This window comes from Orcinus orca, chromosome 6, assembly GCF_937001465.1.
Source record: "Orcinus orca chromosome 6, mOrcOrc1.1, whole genome shotgun sequence".
Taxonomy (NCBI): domain Eukaryota; kingdom Metazoa; phylum Chordata; class Mammalia; order Artiodactyla; family Delphinidae; genus Orcinus; species Orcinus orca.
In genome coordinates, this window is record NC_064564.1 from 51,844,077 (window position 1) to 51,855,040 (window position 10,964).

Genomic DNA, 10,964 nt, shown 5'->3' on the forward strand with positions numbered 1-10,964 from the left:
CAAGCCTGAGCCTACCTCAAAATGAACCGAGGATGGGGAGCTACTGGAAGGCAGTCAAAACCCCCAAAAAGTGAGGTTGTGGACAACCCCTACCAGCAACAAACTCACTTGCTCTGCCTTCCTTTTCTTTTACAGGAAAAACGAAAAGTCTAAGACATTAACTCCAGAATGCCTTGTTCATATATCTAACAAAATTGAGAGAGAATGTGCGTGCACATGTAAATGTGTGTGTGTGTGTAAGCATGTTTACAACCTGGCTAGAAAAATTATCCTGGGTCAAAGGTCTTCTCAATTGCTGAAGGTGATGTTTATCATTTTCAAGGCACGTTTGAATTTTTTTTGTTTTTGCGGTACGTGGGCCTCTCACTGTTATGGCCTCTCCCGTTGCGGAGCACAGGCTCCAGACGCGCAGGCTCAGCGGCCATGGCTCACGGGCCCAGCCGCTCCGCGGCATGTGGGATCTTCCCGGACTGGGGCACGAACCCGTGTCCCCTGCATCGGCAGGCGGACTCTCAACCACTGCGCCACCAGGGAAGCCCATGTTTGAATATTTTTACTACTCATATACATGTGTATCCACAAACAGTATTGTGTACTGTTTAGTATGCTATAGTTTTATAAGCAGTATCTCATATTTATGAAATATGATACATACAATCACAGAAAATGAAGGAGCCAGGATGTCAGTATTCTGCTTATGTGCTTTTTTGATAATGATAGTTTCGTAAAAAGGGTATTTTAATGCATTCTCACTTGAAATGCAGCAGATGCCAACTATGAGGGAATGAAGGTGCTAATTTATAGTTTTTAAAAAATTGTGCACAGAAACTTGAAAGAATGTAAGTGCAAGCTTAGCAATAGAAGGAGAAGTGAAAAGACGCAAAATGGGGGGTGGAGGGGTGGGAATGGAGTCCTTTCGTCTGTAACCAAGGAGGTCTGTAAGAAACCACGGAAGCTTCTGCTAATTTGAAATTCCACCAGCAGAGAAACAAAACTCTGCTGGGTTATTGAAGAAAGGTCTTGGCACCTTATGCACGGGAAATGAAACTTTTCGTTTTGCAGTTGGCTTGTAGATTGGTTACAACCCCTCCCTGGCATGTTTCAAAGGCTGAGGATCCGGCTGTAGTTAAGAGATGTGGTTTGCATACATTGCCTAGTTGACAGCAGCAGATCAACAGTGAAAGGCTAATTAACTAAATGAAGGCAGCAAAGAAGTAAGGTTTTGGCAAATGACAAAGCCATTCATTGAGCCACTTTACTTCTCCTTTAGCTAAATTCTGTTTTTAATTAGCCTCAGGATGTTTTTCTTGCAGCCTTTTAGAAGGAGGTTCTTTCCCTTGTCAGGTGTTGCATCCCAGAGTCAGATGTGGTGAGGAGAGGAAAACCTCAGCGCATCCACCACAAAGCAGGAGTTACCAGGCATCTCTCGCGCTGTCCTTTCCCCTCCCTGCACTCACAGCCTTAGAGGCCGAGGCCTTCCTGTGGGAGAGCTGGCTTCTCCTGCTGGACCAGCTACAGTTAGTTGTTGACTTGGAGGATAATTCTGAACACATGCAGATTCATCTTGCTGGAGCCCAAGCTCTGGATTTCGTTACTTCCAGTTGATCCATAGGAAACATTCAACCTTGGATGTGATCAAATCAGCCCAGCAACCCACAAGCGAATTGAGTCAGATGCCATTCTTCTTTTGCTCCATACTTCTGTTTTTTTTCCTGCCCCATTTCTTGGGACTTTGTAGGCCTTTGTAGCTTTTGTCTAAATGGCCAGAAAGCATGTGTCTATTTATAAACAGGAAGACTGAGGCAAAGTTAGTATTTTAGCCAAGCTCATGTGGGGATTGTGGAGAAGGACAAAGATTGTCAAATCTCCTGGGGCTTGGCTGAGAACTGGGCCAGAACTACTGGCTTGGGATGTCAATTTAGTCCACAGAATGGGGGATGGTGGATACGATGCTCACGGCAGAAGATGTGTCTGGTGAACGAGACTGGTAGGTCATTAGAATTTAGAGAAGACCGCGAGGAGAATGAAGGAGTAAGCTGTAGGAGTAGTGGCAACTAGATTTCACTTAGAGGGGACTGGGTATTTGTAGAAATGAGACAACAACAATTACAGTGACCACGTTTTTTAGAAGTCTTGATGTTATGACTTCTCTCTGCTCTTCCTGTTCTTTCAACCTGTTCAGTCAGTGCAGGCTAATAAACTTTCAAGGCCTGGCTTGGCCCTCCAGACTCCTCCAACTTCCCTCCACCCACCCCTATGCTGAGTTCAGTGGCTCCCGGGCCCCTGTGATGATGAATTTTGTGTGTCAGCTTGACTGGCCTAAGGAATGCCCAGATAGCTGGTAAAACACAGTTTCTGGGTATGTGTGTGACAGTGTTTTATTTGAATAGGTAGATGGAGTAAAGAGGATTGCTTTCACCAGTGTGGGTGGCGTTGTCCAATCCACCTGATAGAATAAAAAGGCAGAGGAAGGGTGAATTTGCTGTCTACCTAAGCGGGGACATCCATTCTCTCCCACCTTTGGACATTGGTGCTCCTGGTTCTTGAAACTTCGGACTTGGACTGGATCTTAAACCATGGGCTCCCCCCAGTTCTTGCGCCCTCAGACTGACCAGGACTTACACCACTGGCTGCCCTGGTTCTCAGGCCTTCAGGTTTGGACTGGAACTACACCACCTGCTTTCCTGGGCCTCCAGTTTGTAGACAGCAGATCATGGGACTTCTCAGCCTCTCTGATAGCATGAGCCAGTCCTCATAAAATATCTCCTATATGTCTATATATATCCTGTGGCTCTGATTCTTTTTCCTTTCTTTTTTAAAACATCTTTATTGGAGTATGAGTGCTTTACAGTAGTGTTAGTTTCTGCTGTATAACAAAGTGAATCAGCTATACATATACATATATCCCCATATCCCCTCCCTCTCGCATCTCCCCCCCACCTTCCCTATCCCACCCCTCTAGGTGGACACAAAGCACCCGAGCTGATCTCCCTGTGCTATGTGGCTGCTTCCCACTAGCTATCTATTTTACGTTTGGTAGTGTATATATGTCCATGCCACTCTCTCACTTCATCCCAGCTTACCCTTCCCCCTCCCCGTAACCTCAAGTCCATTCTCTACGTCTGCGTCTTTATTCCTGTCCTGCCCCTGGGTTCTTCACAACCTTTTTTTTTTTTTTGATATTCCATATATATGTGTTAGCATACAGTATTTGTTTTTCTCTTTCTGACTTACTTCACTCTGTATGACAGTCTCTAGGTCCATCCACCTCACTACAAATAACTCAATTTCCTTTCTTTCTATGGCTGAGTAATATTCCATTGTATATATGTGCCACATCTTCTTTATCCGTTCATCTGTTGATGGACATTTAGGTTGCTTCCATGTCCTGGCTATTGTAAATAGGGCTGCAATGAACATTGTGGTACATGACTTTTTGAATTATGGTTTTCTCAGGGTATATGCCCAGTAGTGGGATTGCTGGGTCATATGGTAGTTCTATTTTTAGTATTTTAAGGAACCTCCATACTGCTCTCCATAGTGGCTGTATCAATTTATATTCCCACCAACAGTGCAAGAGGGTTCCCTTTTCTCCACACCCTCTCCAGCATTTATTGTTTGTGGATTTTTTGATGATGGCCATTCTGACTGTTGTGAGGTGATACCTCATTGTAGTTTTGATTTGCATTCCTCTAATGATTAATGATGTTCAGCATCCTTTCATGTGTTTGTTGGCAATCTGTATATCTTCTTTGGAGAAATGTCTATTTAGATCTTCTGCCCATTTTTGGATTGCGTTGTTTGTTTTCATGATACTGAGCTGCATGAGCTGCGTGTATATTTTGGAGATTAATCCTTTGTCAGTTGCTTCGTTTGCAAATATTTTCTCCCATTCTGAGGGTTGTCTTTTGGTCTTGTTTATGGTTTCCTTTGCTGTGCAAAAGCTTTGAAGTTTCATTAGGTCCCATTTGTTTATTTTTGTTTTTATTTCCATTTCTCTAGGAGGTGGGTCAAAAAGCATCTTGCTGTGATGTATTTCATAGAGTGTTCTGCCTATGTTTTCCTCTAAGAGTTTGACAGTGTCTGGCCTTACATTTAGGTCTTTAATCCATTTTGAGTTTATCTTTGTGTATGGTGTTAGGGAGTGTTCTAATTTCATTCTTTTACATGTAGCTGTCCAGTTTTCCAAGCACCACTTATTGAAGAGGCTGTCCTTTCTCCACTGTATATTCTTGCCACCTTTATCAAAGATAAGGTGACCATATGTGCCTGAGTTTATCTCTGGGCTTTCTATCCTGTTCCATTGATCTATATTTCTGTTTTTGTGTGTTGCTCTGTTTCTCTGAAGAACCCTTACTAGTACACCCACTGAGCACAGTGGTGTATTTCCTTCCCAGGAGATGGCAATTTTCTGCTTTTATTCTTACTTGAGGTAGTGAGCTCCTTAAAAGGACAGAGACCATATGATCATCTTTGTTTCCTTGACCAATTTATTGAACAACAGCGCCAGGCACTGTGATGGCTGCTTGTCATATTGCTTCAATGAATCCTCACCACAACCCAGTGAAGTAGTACTCTAACTCACATTATAAGGGAGCTGGGCTCGAAGGGATTAAAATAATTTGCTCAAGGTCACACAACTAGTAGGTAGTGGAGTCAGGATGCGCTCTTGATCATGATGCTCCTCACTTCCCTAGTGGACCCTCAAGAAACATTTGCTGAATTGAACTGGTAATTTGTATGGTGCTTATTTTATTGCATGTAGTGGGTGCTTAATTACTTGATTTCAAAACCCATTCAAGCTGAAAAGCCATGTAATCATCTAAGGGAGCCATTTCTCATAGATCCTAATATGAATAGGGGCAAAAAAAAAAAAAAAAAAAAAAACCCACAGTGTTACCACCAGGTAAGCAAAACGGTTACATGTCTCTGCAGGTGGTGGTGGATTCTGAAGACATGTGGTTTTTACTGGCTGAGGTAACTACACTTTATTATTTCATTATCTTCTCTTTATTACTGAAAAAATTTGAAGGAAGAATCCCTTCTTCTGGGAGGAGGGTGGATCTGAAAGGAGAAGTGGAAGGGAAGAGAAGCTTCTTTTTATGAAGTTAAGACTCATGAATCTATCTGTCTATGGCAGAGGGGCCATCAGCACAATGGTCTTTCAGGGGCAAAGGCTGTAAACTTGGTTATGAGAGACCCTCAGAGGTGCAGAAGAGGCTGGTGAAAGTGTTGTTACCTCAACCGACAGATCTCCATCTTCTCTCTGGTGTGACCCCCCACTCCCACCCAAAGAACTCTTCTTCCCGGGACCCCCGTCTCATCTGCTTGCACCGAAATGCAGAACCACCCTCGTTCTAGGGACAGTCCCAAACCCCTAAACAACCCCCAGGTCGTTTCAGTCCCTAGTCATTTTAAACCCTTTTGTAACCTGCAAAAGAAAGGAACCTGAGTTAAAAAGGAAGCTGCTGAGTTTGGCTCTGAGCCAGTCTGCCTTCACACCCGCGCCCCCCAACTTCTTACTCTGGACTTTTAAGCAGAAAGACATCCTGAGTCAGATTCCATGGGGTACTAGTTAGGAATGAGACTGTGAAATTAAGAAAGGAGTCTTAGCTTTCATGATATTCCAAGTTCAATTATCTCTCTCTTCAAACACTCAGCACTTGGCCTTAGGGTTAGCTTGCTTGGGCCCCCTTTGTGTGCACCCCTGCAGCCCTGAGTTACGACCATGGGCTTAAATTCTCATCGAAGGCTTGCTGGCTCCTCCCAAGATGGAAGACAAGTCAGTGAAGTAAGTGAGTGAATACTTCATAGCGCCTCGGGCCAGGAGAGGTGTCTGCTCTGCTCCCCGTGCCCCCTCCTTTCCCACCCGCCTTGGGAAGGACAGTGCCTCACCTACTCAACAGCCCAGGGACAGGTATGAAGAACAGAGAGGGAGAGAAGAGCAGGGGGAGAGGAACAGATCAAGCCCTCACCTCTCCTGGAATACTTAGCCCCAGTCTCTGTCTTTTTCACTGGCTGCTACATTGAGCAGAGTGATTTCTCCTAACCCAGGTATAAGCAAAGAAAACATTGATACCTTTTCCCAGCTCAGCTGAGTTGAATCAACTCAACAAAAAGCAGGAGGCAGAAGAGCTCAAAGTATTTTCCTAGTATTGCTCTCTCTTTAAGGTGATAATGAAAGCTGCCAGTGTTGAGACCTACTGTGTGTTGAGCACAGGCTAGGTTTCTGACAAATAGGAATCCACGCAAGCCTCCTTTTTACACAGTTCAGATAATTGAGGCTCAGAAAAATAGTGACTTTGCCCAAGGCTCAGCGTGGGGCCCAGGTCTCTGTTTCACGTGCTTCCTTTCCAAGCCTCCTGCTACCAGTATTGCTCTTAGATCTGGGCAAGAGGGATCCCTGCCCTGGGCCCCAGGCTTTAGCGGGCCCCTCCCAGGAGGTAAGGAGTCTGGGGAACCGGGAAGCTCTGCCTACCCAGGGCCCACCTTTCCCCCCTCCCAGGCCCCCTTACATTTTAGATGTAAGGATACCTCTGGATACCTAGGCCTCGAGCTTCCTCACCAGAGAGTCCCGGCTGGAGTTGCCAGATGTAGCAAATAAATACAGGCTGACCAGTTAAATTTGAATTTTAGATATAGCAAATTTTTTAGTATAAACATGTCCCATGAAATACTTAGGACATGCTTAATGCTAAAAAGCTCTTCATTATTTATCTGAAATTCCAATTTAACTGCATCTTGTATGCTTTCTGGCAGCCCTAGCCCCAGCCCACTTCCAGGATTTGGCTGTTTGGGTGGCACGTGCACAGAGCTCGGATGTGCACACTTGGGTGTCCAAAGGCAGGCAGGCAAGGCCCCTCCTCTCAGAGCTGGAAGGAGCCCAAGAAGGGGTAAAGGGGGCCGACTGGGGACCCTCCACTTGCACCCTTGTTAAGGGTGTGCCTGCTCCCCAGACCCCACGTAAAGCATAGATTGCTTTATCGTCTCTCTCAGATGCCATTTGCAATTTCCATAGTCATTTGGGTTCCCAGAACATGACCCCTTTTGTTTTCCTCACCTCCAGCTGGATCAGGGGTGAGGGGGTAGAACAAGCTACTCAGAATCCCAGTCTAAGGGATGCTTCCATGTTGACGCAGTTGGCGTAATGGGGCTTCAGTCTGTGAAATGGAGAAGCTGCTGGATGTGAGGGTTAACGTTTTCAGCGTTCCTGAGTAAAAGGTTCCTGACCATGAATGAGGTGCTTCACCTCTCTGAGATCGTTTTTTTTCATTCATAACATGTGAGAAATACCCCAGCCTCCTGGAGTGGGCATGAGGGTAAAATGAATTAACACATGAAAGTATCTAAGCATTTGAGGTGTCAAGCCTCATAAACGCAGTTGGGGCTGAACAGTCAGGAACAGACCCCTCTCATTTTTGTTTTTAAGGCTCAGCTGGACCACCCACACATCTGTTTCCAGCCTGGGGGCCCTTGGATCTTCCGTGAGACCGAGATGGCTCCTGAGTCATAAGTGATGTCACCTCCATCCAAGCCTCCTGGAGCATTTTGTTAAATGAACCTGGGGCAGCGCCTTCCAGAACAGTCTGACTCTAGGTTTGCAACTCAAAATTACACTATACCATGGGACCTATGAGATGACTTCTGTCTAGAGGACAAGGCAGACCCGTCCCACCAAGATAGGGCTAAGTCACTCATCAGAACACACGTCTGAATTATTCCCCTGAACTTTATGAAGACTGCTAAGATCAAGTCTTACTAAGAATGATTAAATAAACAAACAAAAACCTGACTTCTTTCCAGTGCCAGTTGAATGCTCTTTCTTGAGCACAAGTAGCAAAAAATGAAAAGAGAAAAGCAAATCATTCCCAACATGGGGCACGGAGTTTCCCTGGTCTTCTCTAGTCCATGTTCTCATATCTTCCTAATTCCTCTCTCCCTTTTCCCTCCCTCTCCTTCCTCCTGCTTCTCCTCCCAACAAATGAATTTGTAATCATCAGTTAGCAATCCTCAGGAAAATCTTCAAGAGGAAGGCGGTGTATTGTGAAGCAGGAAACAAGGACTCTGATATCAGAGAGACTTGGGTCCCAGCTCTGCCATCTCCTGGCTGTGTCATCACAGGTAAGCTACTGAACCTTTCTGAGTCTCAGTTTTCTCTTGTAACAGTGGATAATACTACCTACTTTCACTTAGCACAGTGCCTGGCACCTAGAAGGTGCTTGTTAACTGGTGCCCATTGTTATTGAAGATGATACTTAATATATATAAGATTATACTTTATGCTCAATAAAGCATAAACACATGAATGAATGAATGAAACACTTCCTGAAAAGTTACCTTTTCAAATTTTCCAGTGTCACAAAAGCAGAAGTCAGCCAAAGGAGTAACTTGGTTTCTTCCAGCCCTGAGTCCCCAGGTCGGAGGGCTCCTTTGAGCCTCTGGCTTTTGTGACTCAGTCTCCAGCGTGGTCTGACAGTGTGAGACACACCTTGCTCTGCTGGCTCACTGTGCTTGTCTGTCCCCACCTCCTCCATCCTTCATTGATCTGGCTCACGTTTACCCGTAACCATCCTTGATTACCTGCAGGACTAAACAAGTAGGCAGCCATCATTAAGAAATCACAAGCGCATACCTTTCAGATAGCATAATCACCCCACCGGCTGGTACCAGTGCCCCAACAAGCTTCCCGCTGTGGCCCACTATGCCAACAGTTCCACCCGCCAGAGGTGAAAACAATTCTACTTTTCAGGGCTGGAGAAGACTGATTTTATGCAGCAAAATCCATTCAGTTATTCAGGACGCTGCTGTCTTTTTTTAGTTCAATTATTCAGGGGTTTCTGAGTCCACGATTGTAAATTCAGCATTGGCTGGTCCTAAAGCTTAGACCTGACTGGTTGAGATTCAACTTGTTCAGTGTGTTTCTCAAACATGACAGTGAATCTGGACAAGAGAAACAGACATCCTTTTGGCAGAGAATCAAGTACAGAGAAATTTATCTTTGAAAACTTTTGCTTCACAACCTCTAGCTAATACAAATAGAGTGCTTACTTTCATCATGATCCTTTCCCTTTCAAACCAACACTGGCAGAAAGATTTTTGGAAATCAGTAAACAGCCATCCCTGTATAATGAGTACATTTATTTCAGATAAATTCCTCTCTTTATCTCCTACTAAAATAGTACCCCCATGTCCTCTCTTGAATATTTAAATTGAGGGTAACGTGCTTGTCTACCACGGTACCACGTTTCCTGGTTTCAGATGAGAAAGTAACCTGAGGATGAGGTAACAGGGATTCCATGTTATCTTTTGGAGAACAGAGAAGCATGTGGTTTCCTCTCAGAAAGCACGTCTTGACTGCTGGTGGTAAGTTATTTAACACTCACCACCAGTCTCCGTCCCCTGTGCTGCGTTTTAATGAGAGCTTCTGGAAAGTGATACCTAGTTACTTCTCTTGGCTCATTTATTCACTCAAACATTCATTGAGCATCTCATAGGTGATTTGGGGTTGGACAGTGGGGATACAGCAATATACAGATCCCAGTCCCTGCCCTTGGAAGGCCTACAGTCAGTGCAAGAGACAGATATTAAAAAAGAAAAAAAAAATCACACAAAAAAATCTAAACTTACTCACTGCGATAAATGCTTTGTTGCCAGAATAACAGTAAAGAAAAAAGCATACGATAAGGAACTTAAGATGGTAAACTGTTCCAAGAAGATGTTGACAAAGTCATGAATTGAGTAGTTATTATTTTTGGTATTTCTAGACCCTTGCCCATGGCCTAGCACATTGTCAGTCTATTGTGTGAATGAAGACTCTTTTATGAGGCCCTTTTTACTCCAGAGTCTCCAATTTTAACAAGTAAAAACTTGTACATATTGTTTGAGTTCCTAACATGGACCAGGCACTGTTCTAGTTCTTTATGTCTATTAGCCTATTCACCCCTCCCTCAAGGTTCTGAGGTGGGTATTAGCTATGCCTTCATTACATAGATAAGAAAATCAATACACAAAGGGGCTAAGGCATTTCATCGAGGTCACACACTTAATACAAGTTACTGCTTGCTAGAGTATGGATTTGAACCTTGATCAGCAGACCTCAGAATCTCAACCTCTAACCAGTGTGCAGCACTACTTCTTGTAAAATTACTGAGCTCTGCAATGACTCCAGGAATGTGACGAGCTGCAGTGAAGTAAAAGAAACAAATGTAAATAGCGTGTCTTCCCCCAGTTACTAGCACTGAGGGTTACAAGACAGCAGGAGAGAAATAGCACAGCTTATAACAACTCACTCCCTATCACCTGCCCCCAGGTTCTTCCTTTGCTAAATCCCTTTCTTTGGCCCAAAGCAGGCATCTCCTTCCATGACTCCATAAAGTCCGCATTCTCAGGGCCAACTAGCTCTGGTTGGTGGCTTTGGGGTTCCTGGAAGAATCCACACACTGCAGCCACTACAGTGCCTCACCTTGCGTGGATGGCTAGCAGATGCCCCTTCGCCAGAGTGAGCAGCCTCAGCATCACCATCACCTCTCCTTCCTCTGCAGGTGGCTCTTCTCTCTTCTACGTGCTTCTAGCTACACATGAAGTTGGGGGGGACACAACAGTTTGGGCCCTGGGTGCCAGACTGGATTGAACCCACTTGGAGTCAACACAATCTGCTTGTCTAGACCTCAACCCCTTCCTGGATCAGGGAGAATGGGATTCCCCCTCCTTCGCTCTCAGGGCAATAGCAGGGAGCATCTGAGGAAATCGTCACTGCGAGTACCCATCTTCCAGGAAAACAGCCTACCCCTCCCACTATGAGTTACTGTAACCTCCCCATTCTCCAGACTCATTCGTTTCCCTTTTTTTTTTTTTTTAATTTGTGTGCCTATCCCCTTACCTGGGAATTCATACTCCATCATCAACTTTCCTGCTCTGGGTGTATATATGTACGTGAACTGGATTTACTTTAGGTGTAGCTGACT

At 44.7% G+C, this 10,964-nt stretch overlaps 1 long non-coding RNA gene across 1 annotated transcript in view; it reads left to right on the top strand.

Annotated features, from left to right (window-relative positions):
• Positions 1–8,162, top strand: part of LOC125964719 (uncharacterized) — a 55,323-nt gene extending 47,161 nt beyond the window's left edge. Inside the window, exons 2-3 of the long non-coding RNA XR_007477955.1 lie at positions 4,936–4,977; positions 7,430–8,162. This is a non-coding gene — a long non-coding RNA (uncharacterized LOC125964719). The remainder of the gene's footprint in view (positions 1–4,935; positions 4,978–7,429) is intronic.
• The last annotated feature ends 2,802 nt before the right edge of the window (positions 8,163–10,964 follow it).